Raw genomic sequence first — 13,802 nt, forward strand, 5'->3', positions numbered from 1 at the left:
TTTAAAAAAAAAGAGATTGATTCTAAGAAATCACCATTCAAACTACTCAAAAATTTCCTTTTCATTAGGTCATCATATTAAGCTCTGAGTAAAATGAACCCATTATGAATTATTTCTAACAGATATACAGTAATGACTCTAACTAGTTCTTCTCTGATGTCTCATCATGGCTTAAAGATGATCCTGGGTTCTTGAAGGCTATGCTAGTAGAATTTGAACTCAAGCAGATCTCTTCACCAAACTGAGAAAGCTTCAGTACAAGGCTGGATGACAGGTAAAATATTTGTTGTTTAAAGATCAGGCCAGCTAAGCTTGGGAAGACTAGCCACCAAGTGATGATTTTATTTTTATTTTCTAGTTACAGCAATTTACTACCCTACACGGAGCAAGGCTGTAATCTGTGTCAGTTAAAGAAGTCCCTTACAGCCAGGAAACCAGATTTCTTTGAAGTGCTTTAGTATATGTAAATAACAATGAAAGAGTTCTAACATTCTGAGAAGTCTCAGAGTTTCATTGCATGGACTATTATTTCTGCTGGTAACATAATGGATACAACACTGGGCCTGGAATCAGTTCAAATTTAGCTTTACTTACTAGCTGTGTGACTCTGGATAAGTCCCTTAAACTTTGTTTGCTTCAGTTTCCTCAACTGTTAAAATAGCAATGATAACAGCACCTACTTTTCAGAGTTGCTAAGAGGATCAAATGAGAAAATATTTCTCGAAGTACTTAGCTCAATGACAGGGGCAAAAGAGCTAGATAAATACTTATTCCCTTCCCCTTCCCTTCCCTTCTAAATAAGGGCTAATGTCCAACAGCTTCACTTCATCCCACTGAAAGGCTCAAACACTGGGATTATTCTCAGCCTTCCCACCATCTACATCTGTCTCAGAAAAAAACAGCATAAGTTTGAATCAGAGATACATACAGTACATTTGTTTTAGGAAACACTGTCTGAAGGAAAAAGTACATCTTTGGGTTGCAGCAGGCAGTAAGGGACAAAGATTGGAAACCAGGCCCCAATCTATGAACAGAATACCAGTTGTCTATAAAAACAGTCAAATGAAAAAGACAATTTCTTCTATTCCTTCTTCCAAATCACTCTACAGATGTTGTTCTTGTCACTTCCCTGCTTACAATACTCTGGCTCTCCATCTCTATTCTGATTTCCCAATACTAACATGGTCTCCAGAGTTCTACATTAGGTGGGGCCACTCTACTGCTTGTTTTAGCCCAATGGACATTCTCCAGTCCAGCTAAGATTGTTCTCTTGACTCTCTCCTACAGTACCAGGAGGGATCCTCTTACCTCATGCACAGACCACATCCTCCCTTTAACCTGCAACTCAACACTTATTTTCTCTAGGAAGTTTCCCCAATTCACTGGGACTCTAAGTCAAAATGTAGCTAAACAGATAAATACGATAATCACATTAATTTTCCAGTATAGCAGCAGGTCCGAGATCATACTGGTGAGTCAGAGAGTAAGGTTAAATAGTATGCTCCTTGACAGCAAGAGTTCTGACCTTTATTATCCCATGTATTTTCTAGCACCTAACTATGTTCTATATATAGTATGCATATGTTGTATATGCTAGGAATAAGGAGAGGAAATCATTTTTTAAGGAGTAAGGGACTCTTAGAAAGGTTTTTATAGAAGGACTGGGTGTGGAATATATATTCTCAGATTCAATTGACATGTTGCTTTTGCTAAACTGATTTTTTCTTTTCCTTTTTTCTTTTTTGCTATAGAGGCTCTCTGTGGATGGAAAGAAGATGGATATATTTTGAAATGAATGTAATGAGAAAAAAGATATTAAAACTTTTTTTAAAAGGCATATGGAGCTATAAAAGCCCTCGAGGTGCTTAATAAGTACCTGTTGACTCATGTGTTTAAAGAACATCTACCTCAGCTATGTGTGATTTAATAGGCATCAGAGTAAACCAACAAAAACAACACTGTGATCTTACCATGTACACCAATGGGCATTCTTCAATATATGTCTAAAATACATGTCTTAGGCTGCTACCTTGCTCCTTTTTCTAAAACTCCCATTGATGAACGATAACCACCTACAATCAGAGAATGCTCTAAGTTTCTCAAAGCTCTTTTCTTACAATAAGCACATGAGATAGCAGTACAAAGATTGTCATTTTCTTTATGGATCAACTAAATCACTTGCCCATGACCATTTAAAATTTTGAGCCAGAATTTAACCCCAGGCTTTTAAACTTCAAGTTCAAGCCTCATTAAATGATAATCTAATGTATATTTTCTCCCTAGTTTGAAAACTGTGACAATTATCTATAAGTACATGTTGGAGAAGATCAATAGAAAGGAACACCCATCATAAGCAAATGCCCAATAGTAAGAGATGGTGAAGTATGTGGATTACTGGTTTGTAAAGCACTGAACATAAATTCATTATAAACAATCTAAACAGCAAAGCCTACTGATCATTAAACTATTACAAAACTTTGTTATCTCCCAATTTAAAAACATATATATATGTATATATATCTATCATGTATATTTTACATAAGCTGTCAGCATAAACATGATTGGATTCTCCCTTTTTCACTTAACACTATTTCATAAATATGATTTTGTATCTCTATACAACCTACATATTTTCCATTTTTAATAATTATCTAGTATTCTATCATGTTAATAGCTAAGTGGTGCAGTGGATAGAGCACTGGACCTAGAGCCAGTTTAAATTTGGCCTCCCTCAGATACTTCCTGGCTGAGTACCCCCCACCCCCCAGCAACTCACTTAATCTCTCTCTGCTTCAATTTCCTTATCTGTAAAATGGGGATAATAATACCATCTGGGTTTTAGGATTGTTGTGAGGATAAAATGAGATATTTGTAAAGCACTTTACAAATCTTAAATAGCTATATAAATACCAGTTACTTCTACTTCTCCCTCTAATATGATGATGCTGTTGACATACCATAAATTGTTAACCTGTTCCCTTATTGTGGGACAAATGTAATATTCTACACCCCCCACATCTTTTTTTCTTTCAAAAACAGCATTTCTAGGGGGCAGCTGGATAGCTCAAGGGAGCCAGGCCAGGAGACAGGAGATTCTAGGTTCAAGTCTGGCCTCAGACACACGTCCCAGCTGTGTGACCCTGGACAAGTCATTGCCTAGCCCTCACCACTCTTATACCTTGGAACCAATACACAGTATTTATTCTAAGACAGAAAGTAAGGGTTTTAAAAAAAAAGCATTACTATGAACAATTGTACAAATAATTTTCCCTTTTATTTCACAAAGCTATAGAATATGAAAAGCTGAAAGAGGTCTTAGAGATCATCTAGAACCCCTTCCTCATTTGTAAGTTTATAGTCTCAAAAGTAGAATTATCATTTCTAAGATAAGAAAAAGCAAATGATTTTCCTTACAAGCATCCTAAAAAAACCCAAAGTATATTTGATTTAGGAATGAATCAGCTAGAGCATGTATGTTTAGTAATGTCACAGTGAATCAGAAGTAGAGTCAAAGAGTCAAAGCCAACACTGGTCCAACCAGAATAATCTTAAAAGAACAGATTTTCTAATTAATAAAATGATAAATGATACCTTTTATTTTCTCTAAAGAATATATATTTTAATACATTCCCTTGGTTTGTAACATGTAAGTTTTGAATTAACCTAGAAATAAAACAAGGATTTGGAAGAATATAAATTGTGTCATAAGTGGATTCTTTTAAGATTCAAGAAAAAATGGAAAATAATTCCCTAAATATTTTAGTATTTTCATAATCAATTTAAGAGACTGGAGCAATTAGCCTAAGGCAAAAATTTCTGGCTCATCAAAGTGGCTTTCTGGGAAGTAATCGGGGGTGAGCGGGGACGTAAGATTAAAAACAAACTAGCAGGTCAAAGTAATATTTTTTGTCAAAGTAATTTTTAAAAAACCACATGTTATATTTTTGCATTTTTCATCCTTTGCCATTACTAGTTCGATCGGTTGGTCAATAAACACTAATTATTAAGCAGCTACTGTGTACTGGGAGTACAAAGAAAGGCAGGGTGGTTCCTCTTCATAGTCTAATGAGAGAGACACTATATGAGCAGCTATGTGTGAATGAGGTATTTTTTTAGAGTACATTCTTCTCAACTTTGCTGCCATTCCTACATTTAGTACAGAACATTGTTCATAAAAGGTGCTTAACAAAGAGAAAAAATGCTATTTCTGTCGTAATTGTATACAAGGAGTGACAATGGTGACATGGAACTTAGCGTAAGTCCAAACTTTAGACTATGTATGGCCTACTAATATCTGGTAAATTGGGCCATTTCTCTGTAAATGATAATTTTTAAAGCATGTTCTATACAATATTTTTTAAAATTAAAACCCAATAGGCCCTCACTACCTGTGATCTGGAGTCAGGAAGAAACTGAGTTTAAATCCACCTTTATACACTAATCACACTAATATGACCTGGGACAAGTCACTTAACCTCTCTGTCTGCTTCAGTTTCGTCATCTGTAAAATGGGGATAGTAATAGTACCTTGCAAAGTTGTCATGAAGTTCAATGAGATAGTATTTGTAAAGTACTTAGCTCCAGAGCCTGGAGAGGGTAGGAACTCTATAAGGTCTATTCCCTTCTCTTCCTAAGCCTGCTCTCCTTAAATCTCCAAGTCTATCCTCTTCTCCCTCACACTGAATATACTATATAATTCCTAACATAAGGTATGCATTCAATAAATATATTAGTGATAACAATGACTGGCTAGGAAATGTGATTTATGAAGCTTTTTAAGTAAGGAAAAGATACTTGGGAATAATTTATCTGGCATTTTCTATTATGTCACTATTTAGAAGGGTATATTTTTCAATGTCACTGATAAGAAGGAGCACTTGATTTACATGATTAGAATGGAGAATGGAACTGTAGTTGGTGTATTTCCTACATTAGAAGCAAAGGGTATTTGGCACATAATCATCAAATTGAAATGAGATGTGAGGTGCTAGAAATAATGATTTCATTTACACTGAGTTTATATCACAAATGCAGCACCAGGACTGTTTGGCATCTAAGATATAAAAAATCAGTCACAGAAGTAGGAAGCCCAAATCACCATAAATATCTAGTTATATTTTATTTATCTCAGTTTTTAGGTAGGATTAATGTCAAAATCAGATCACTGCTGAAAGCCAATAAAATTCCCTGCAATTCACAAGAAAATGAGCTCAATTATATCAACAGTGAGCAAAGGGAGCAGTTCAGAAACAACTGTCATTGACAGTGAGCTCCAAGTTATCTTTTTTGTGACAAATGGATAATCCAGCATGCTCTGGGTTGCTTCCTGGCACTATCAGTTATTGAATGAATTCAGGGAATATAAATTTTATAGTTAGTAAAAGTAAAACATAATGAGGAAGGCAAAATATGTTTCCCCTAACATATATCATACATTTCAAAGAGAAAGCTTTCTTTGAAAAGCTTCCCTTAAATAATATAGATAGGTCAAATTGACTTCATATAGAAATGTTGTCAGTAATGTTGGAGTTTCTCCTGTGGGTAGCAGGGTTGACTTGGATGATCTTTATTATTCCTTGTAACCCTTAAGGTTCCTTAAATTCCCATATCTAGGCTATGATGGCAAACAGTAACCATATTATATCTCTGTAAGAAAAACTACTTGAATTAAAAAAAAAAGCAACAATTGGAATTATTACCTAACACTTTTGTGTCTGGAAATGTATTTTATAAACTTAATTAAGCATGTGAATCCAAACAACTAGTCAGAGAACACCATTCAAATGACAACAAATTCAGACCTCTAAACCCAAACCTCTCCCTCTTTCCAACTTCCTGGCTCAGGTGTTATAACAGAGTCATCATCTCAGGAGACAGAAGAATCTTATGTAAACACATTACTGATTATTTCAAATTTCAGTGTCTCATACAATATTTAAAAATAGAAATGCTTGATTTTTCTGTATGTTGTACAGTGTAACAATATTTTTTTAATTGCAATTAGAGAAGGCTGCAAATATCTCTATTAACTCCTAGGAAAACTGAAAATCCCTAACTGGATTAAATCATTTGCTCAAGGTCACACTTCAAAAGTAGGCAAAGATAAATGGGCAAAAGAAATGGACAGTTTTCAAAATAAGACTTGCAGGCTTGCAGACAGATGAAAAAGGCTCCAAAGTAATGAGAAATCCAAATTAAAATGACTCCAAGATTGTTGTATCATCAAACTGGTAAAGATAATATAAAACTAAAATAATGGTCTGTGAGAAGACAGGTACACAAATACACAATAGGTAGAGGTGTGAATGGATTCCAGAATGATTGGGAATTATATGAGAATAGTTATTAACTGTTTATATCCTCTGACCTAGTCATCCCACTAATGGACACATTCCCATTTCTCTCATAGAGAGAAAGAAAGGTCCCACATATGTTAATATATTTAAAGCAACACTTCTGTTAGCTTCCCCAAAAGGAAACAATGTTGGTGCAATGGCTAAACAAAATGTAGCATGTAGTTTATTAAAATATGCAAAATCTGAATAATTTTGAGAAGTTTGAAAAAGCTAGTATTAAATGATAAAAAGCTAAGAAAATAGAATCAGGAGATTCATACAGATGACTATAGTAATATAAGTGAAAATAACAGTTAAAGACAAATGAACTCCGGTCAAATGCAGTGCCCAATGTTGGTTCCAGAGAACAGGTCATGAATCATATCTCTCTAAGGGGAATGTAGATGCCAAACATTACATATACTCTTAGATGAAGTCAATGTGTCAACTTGTTTTGCTTTACTATTCTTCTTGGTTACAAGGAAGGTTTCTATGGGTGCTTGTATAGGAAAGGGATGTATTGAGAAATAGCTGTGGTATTAAAAACAAAAGGTATCAAAAACATTTTTAAAGGCAAAATTCTGAAAGAAAAATTAATTCTTCCTTCAACAAATATAACAACATGATCAAGTAAACATTATATAGACACATAAATCATACATTTGTATTTTGGTAAATAATTCTCTAAGCCTATTTCTTTTTTTTCTATAAGGATAAAAAAGGAAGAGAAAATTTGACAGTGTTATTTTAGGCTGCTTCATATTTCACATCTTAATACCAATTTAGCAATAATAGGGTAGTTTGGCTAAACAGCAGTAGAGCATGGATAAGAAATCAAAGGCTTTAGATGGGATCAAGTATCTATCATCTTGAAGAACCAAATTAAAGTTCAAGATGACTGTAAATTGGAGACATAGGCAGATATAATCAGGAAGAAATTTGATAGGGAAAGTGATAAGAGTAATTCACTCAGGGGAGAACACAGCAACACTCAATGAAAATCGAACTGAGGTTGGAAAAGCACAGCAAGACAAGATGGAGGGGGTCAGAGTAAACTACAAGCTAACAAATTATCAACTTGGTACTATAGCTTTAAAGAAGGTACAATGACATTATAATATGTAAAGAAGAATATGGCATATAGTTTCTTGATGCTTAACAGTAAAGCTTTTATTAGCATGCTAGGTTTAATTTCAGACCATGCAATTAAAATGAGAACTCAGGAAAGTTTTCAGAGGAGAAAAGCAAAATGACTTAAAGGCTTAGGCAATGGACCTCAAAAAAAAAAGGCTAAAGGAACTGACTTTTATTAAATGATCAAATGATAGAACATGTATAAGGTGCTTGGCAAATATTAAAGCATTATATCAGTGCTGGATATCATGATTACTAATAATAATTTAAAGAAGAATAACTAAAGGATATATTAAAAGACTCCAAATTAAAAGCTTCCAAAAATATGAAGGAATAGTGTAACCAGATTCTCTCTTATTCCACTAATGGCAGGACAAGTGGATACTAACATATCATAGCACAGAGGATAAAACAAAAAAAAAAGACTCATATTAATTAGTTCACATTGATGGCTTCATATAAGCACTGTTGGACACAAAAGGAAGACCTAACCCCATACCCTTATAGGGCTAGTAGTTTTCAAAGAGGTGTTATTGATCAGTTTAAATTGTGGTCAACTCTTTGTGACCCTATTTGGGATTTTCATGGCAAAGATACTCAAGTGGTTTGCCACTTTTCCTTTTCCAGCTCATTTTACATATGAGGAAACTGAGGCAACTCAGGTTAAATGATTTGCCCATGGTCACAATACTGTTAAGTGTCTAAGGCCAGATTTGAACTCAGGAAAATGAGTCCCTGATTCATGGCCCTGCCCTAAAAGCACTTGGTATTCCAAGATGGCCTCCCAGCCAACTACTAAACAAGACCAGATTCTGCTTAGGTTTGTGTGTACTCGGAGGGTTAAGGTTGCAGATCTACAAAAATACTATCATTTAAAAAACGTAAACTTTTAAATTATGATATAATAGCTTACAAATTAAAATAAAATTACAATATAAATGTAATATAAGAATGACAAATTACTGTAGAAATTAATAGAAAATTGAAACTACTTTAGCTGAGTTAGAAAGCAGAGAGGGAAATCAGGGACAGCTTCCTGGAAAAAGTGCCTTTTGAAAAAAAACTGTAACAAAAAGAAACAATTCACATTTATATTGTGCTGTAAGGTTTACAAATGCTGAAAATAAATGCCAAAGGTGGTTGGGGAATCTTTTCTAAAGAGTAAGAAAGAAACTGAAGTTATCTTTTCTGTGTAGTCACACCCAGTAGACCCCAAGTAACTCAAGGTCCATTCCAGCCCTATGATTCCTAGATACTTTCACTAAGTCATGATATGACTTGCGAAGTTATATTATCTGGATTTGTTTAGGTTGTATTTATATAAGGAGAATGAAATTATTTGCCACCAGGAATTGGGGAAGTACTTTCATTTACAAATGCTATCTAAATACAATGAGTTATTTGTAATAACACTAAAAACATAAAAGGTTAAGTTTCATAGTTCAAGCTAGGCAGCCATCATAAGCAACTTGGCCTGTTTGGAGTAAATCTTCTAGTTAATTTTATTGATTTCCAACAGCACCACTATAATAACTAATTCTGAGTCCCAATTCAGGGAAAATACAAGAAACACACACACCAGGGAAAATCCACGGGTGCCAATGCTCCAATTCCCTAACAAGCTGTTTACTTATCAGTTCTTTTACCAGTGAAGGAGAACACAGAATGAACCTTCTTCCAGCTGCTAATTTATACAAACAGTGCACCCAGCTGTGTCACTATAGCAAGATGTCCCAGACCACAAGCATAGGTATGAGTCAGATCATTTCATACCCATGATTTTCATGAAAAGAAAGCTTTAAATATGAAAACATAATGGTTCTGAGTCCAAAGCACAGAAGGAGACAACTGCCTGTCATTTACCTAGCTATATGACCTTGGGGAAGACACAACCCTTCCTAGACCTTTTTTTCTTAACTGCAAAAGGAGGGCCCTGAAATATAAGATCTTAGGCCAGATTAAACATTTGAGTCTCTATTTACACATATCAGCAAAATATAAACTTCTTGAGGGCAAGGATGGGTTTTTTCCTTCTTTTTTTTCTTTCCTTTCGGTTTTTCTGGTACCTAACAGAGTCTGAAAGAGTAGGAGCTTGACAAATGGTCACTGAATGATTAGAATGTATCCTAAACACTTGGGTCAATGTGTGACCAACTGTGATTCTAAATGGAGGACAGATGAAGAACCTTCCTGCCTACCTCCTGGAAGAGGGGTGATGACCTGAAGAAGAAGAGTAAAATATAAACCTTTGGTCATGCCTAATGCAGAAATTTATTTTGCTGACTTCATGTCTGTTATAAAGATTTGTTTTTGTTTTTTTGGCAGGGGTGGGGAGGTGAAGGGGAGAGGAAATAAATTCTTGTTAATTGAGAAAAAAAGTAAAAAAAGGTTCTATAAAACAAAAAAAGTACCCCCGAGATAAAAAAAAATAGTACTATTGGGCTATCAATAAGGAAGCTCAATAACTTTCCCCCAACTAGGCTGAGGATGTTAGAAAGCTGCACAAAACACAGAACTGTACTATATCCATAAATAGTACGATCTTCCTAAAAGAGACTATTTTAGTATCAAAGCAGACAGGAAGGGTTACAATCTTCTAACCCATGAATTAACCAATATTTGAAGTTTCAGTAAAGCATGGCGATACTGCCAAAGGAATACCCTATGCCAGTGCTGGCAAACATTTTCAAGATTTTGTGCCCAAATGCAACTTCAAGCTGACTGTAACCCCCTCATATTATTACCCCCAGACAGTAGAGGGTGGAAGTGCTAGCATTGAGCAGCTGGACAGAGGGGAGGGACATGCAAAAATGTCCTCAGGCACTGTGGAGAGGAGGAACTGAGCAGCCCTCCCCCCAACAACCATGCCACAGCTTCGCCAACATGGCCTTATGCCATTCTTTCTTTATAGTGGGTACAGTGCTGGCTAAAATGACAACTAAATGAAAATAGGCACACATCCAGTAGTTCTGCCATGGAGAAAATCCTGCCATAGAGTACATGGAAAAAGATAAAAAGGAAAGAAAAAGATGAAATTTATCTCCTTATTATGAATGAAACAAGAGAAATATAGGATCTGGGAAAACCAAAAGATTGTTTGGGAGTCAAACCAAAAATTTTCAAGGAGGTGTAGAAAGAAAATAACTAAAACCAAGTGAAAGCCCTTTCACTAATTTTATCATTATAGCAGAGGAAAAATACTAAAGAGGAAGTAGCCTTTTTATTTTTTTTTAATTAAAAAAAGGAACAAGGAACATTCTAATATACTATAAATTATACTACTGGACTATAAGTTCCATAAGTGCATGGATTATTTCTTCATTTTCTTCATCTCTCCCATGAACTTGTACCACAGCCTACAAAAAGAACAGGCTTTGTTTATTTTCTGAAATTCTAAAATGTCTGAGTTCTGGAACTACTCTAAAAACTACTAAAAATCTACCTTTAAGAAAAGAAAGAAAAAAATAAGCTAGTCAAACAGGAATTAAAGTCTTTAGCTATATCCTGAAAGCAGATATATTCACAGGAAAACGAAAGCTGCCTGGTGTTTTGGATGAAATAAAGATGACAAGTATCTTATAGCTTGAAGGGGCCTTGCTGGTAAATTTATTAAACTACCTTTGGCAGCTATTTTGAAAAGCCATGAAGGTGACACTGGGATGAGGGTGGTAGTGAAAATGGAAGGAAAACCCAACAGTCAAAAAGAGAAATTCTACTGCACTTGCCATTTGAAGCACAAGTTAAGAAAGGGAAGAAACTGATAAATTAATGAACACTTAAGACTCCCAGCAATCAAGTCATAGCCCTTTTTTATGCCAGACATAGAACTACTTATTTCACCCCTACTCAAATGACTAAGTCTTTGCTTGAATGCAGTTGTCAGATGATACCTGGACTTCCAAAAAGCATTTAATATAATCAATGTCTCATGACAACTTGGGTTTTAAATGTTCATCAATTTAGAATCAAAGTGCATTGTCTAGATGACTGGTAAATGAGCCAAATGAAGGACAACACCCACAACAATCTCAAATTCAATGGGTAAAGAAATAGAGTACTATTGAAAATGGTTGTCTACATGGTCTTTCTTTACTGATTCATCAAGCTAAAAAGCAAGTTAAAAAAAGATATAGTGAACACTTTTATTTCATTATAAAATCTAGTGGCAACACAGTTGTCCAATATATGACAGAAAATAATAAGAAAACACACTATAATTTACTTAGACTGCATGACCTCTCAGGGCTCCAGGAAATACTTTAAAACTCCAAGTTGAAGAGAGTGCCTTCTTTCATTGGTAGAGTTTCCTTCTTCACCTAGGATTTCTCTATGCAAATGAAATAAAAGATGCAGTCCCTATCCCTGGGAAAAACACATGAATCTCTACAAGTAAAAATTGGGATAACATTTAATGGATCAGAGTAATAATTGGGCAAATGCTAGTGAAATCCTGGATAGAGGACAGAACCAAAAAAATAGCAGGTGGATAAAAAAGAAAAGTAAAAGACATAAACAAAAAAACACACTACAATTCAAACATCACAAGGGAGAAGATTAAGTAGAAAGGCATTGTTTATATGTGATGCTCTCATGGACTATTAAGTGAAGAGAATTAGCTCCTACTCCTGAATTTCCCAATACCTAGAATGTGTGACTTGCTATACAAATCAAAACCTGTCTGTGGCTCAATTTTATCATCATTTATAAAATTGAGAGTTTTGTGCAAAATGATGACTAAGGTTCTTTCCAGCTCTAAATTTTGATTACCCTAATAAATGGAGGGTGGGAATGAACTAATCAAATTCCAAATTCATTATCCAGAGCATAGCATATGTTAAAGCAGGCAGGAAGGGAAGAGACCACAAGAAGTTTTATGATTCACTCTCCCTGTTGGTAGAACATTCTAATGCCCAACAGCAGAAAACAGAAATTCTACTGCACCTGCCATCTGATTTATCATTGTCATTTCAACTACAAGTTAGGAAAGTTTAAATAACCTTCAGAAATTTTTAAAAAGCTTCTTCCTTCATTATAGTTCTCTCAGAACAGAACGGAGTGACAACAGAACTGGGCCAATGTTTTCTTTTATACTTATGGCTCTTTAATTTAGAAGTAATGAAATACTACAGGAGTCCAGAAAGCATTGTGAAGACATCATAATTAATCTGATAAACACATAGCCTTCCAATTTGTCTCTTTTGAGTCTATACTTAGAAGACTATGTATGTTTTTGGATAGCAGAATGCTAGGATGATAAAGGGAAACTAGCTGTAGTATCAAAATTGAAGGGTTAGGAGGATCAATGAAGGAAGGAAAATTGATAGCTATATCTACAAGTTCAGATGATTAGATTTCATAGTAGTTTATAAACCAGTCTTTGGGGATATGATCAATATTCTTTGCTACCACCCAAGCTGAGGGTCCTAAATTCACAGAAGTCATATTTCAACACTCATTATTCATCCCTTGCATACTGAACCTTTTAAAGGCCTCAGAATAGCTCATAGAATCTTAAGACTAGAAAGGGACCTTAGAGGTCATCTCATCCAACCTCCCACCCCAGTGCAAGAATATTTTCTGCAGCTTCTCTGGGGGATGGTCATCCAAGTTTCTCCTTGAATACTTTCAGTGATAGGATGCTCAATTCTTTGACAAAGAACTTCCCTTTCCACTGCTGGACAGCTCAAAACGTAAAAAAGTTTGGCTTATATTAAGCCATAATGTTCCTACCCTGTAACTTTAGCCTTTCGGTTCTAGCTCTGACCTTTGGCATGACATGGAACAAACCTGTACGCCTCCCTTTTTTGCACGACAGCTACTCAAATATTAAAATACAACTATCACGCAATCTTCTCTAAGTCTTCCCTTTTCTGTGGTAAACATCTCCAGGTTCCCTTCAACAGTTCCTCATTGGAGATGATTTCCAAATACCCCCGGTAGCCTTCCCCAAGGGGATGGGAGGAGATGGTGGAGACTGACACAGAAGCTAAAGGAACTCAAGAGCAGGGAGAGAAAGAGAAGGGACAGGGACAAAGGACTAGCAGAGTTATATATCAGGACACCAGCTCGCTTCACTTCTAGTTCCAATGGAGCCTTCCCGGGGGTGAGGACAAGGAGGCCCCCGGGACAGGAGAGAGACACAGAAGCCTGGAGGGGCTCAGCTTCGATGAAAGGCCTCGGGATGGGGTAGGCAGTGCCCGCAAGGGCTGTGGATTCCGGGTACGAATATCGGAGGAGGATCAGTCAAGGAAGCACCTCCCGATGCGAGGCGCTAAGGGAAGACACCAGGACGGAAGGCAGAGGAATCTCAGAGACTAGGTAAGAAGTGGAGAA

The 13,802-nt window shown here is 35.7% G+C and overlaps 1 protein-coding gene across 5 annotated transcripts in view; it reads right to left on the minus strand.

Moving 5' to 3' along the window:
• The window catches only part of ABHD2 (abhydrolase domain containing 2, acylglycerol lipase), a 121,935-nt gene that overhangs the window by 107,644 nt on the left and 489 nt on the right, over positions 1–13,802 (minus strand). The window lies entirely within an intron of this gene.

The sequence above is a fragment of the Monodelphis domestica genome, chromosome 1 (genome assembly GCF_027887165.1).
Source record: "Monodelphis domestica isolate mMonDom1 chromosome 1, mMonDom1.pri, whole genome shotgun sequence".
Taxonomy (NCBI): Eukaryota; Metazoa; Chordata; class Mammalia; order Didelphimorphia; family Didelphidae; genus Monodelphis; species Monodelphis domestica.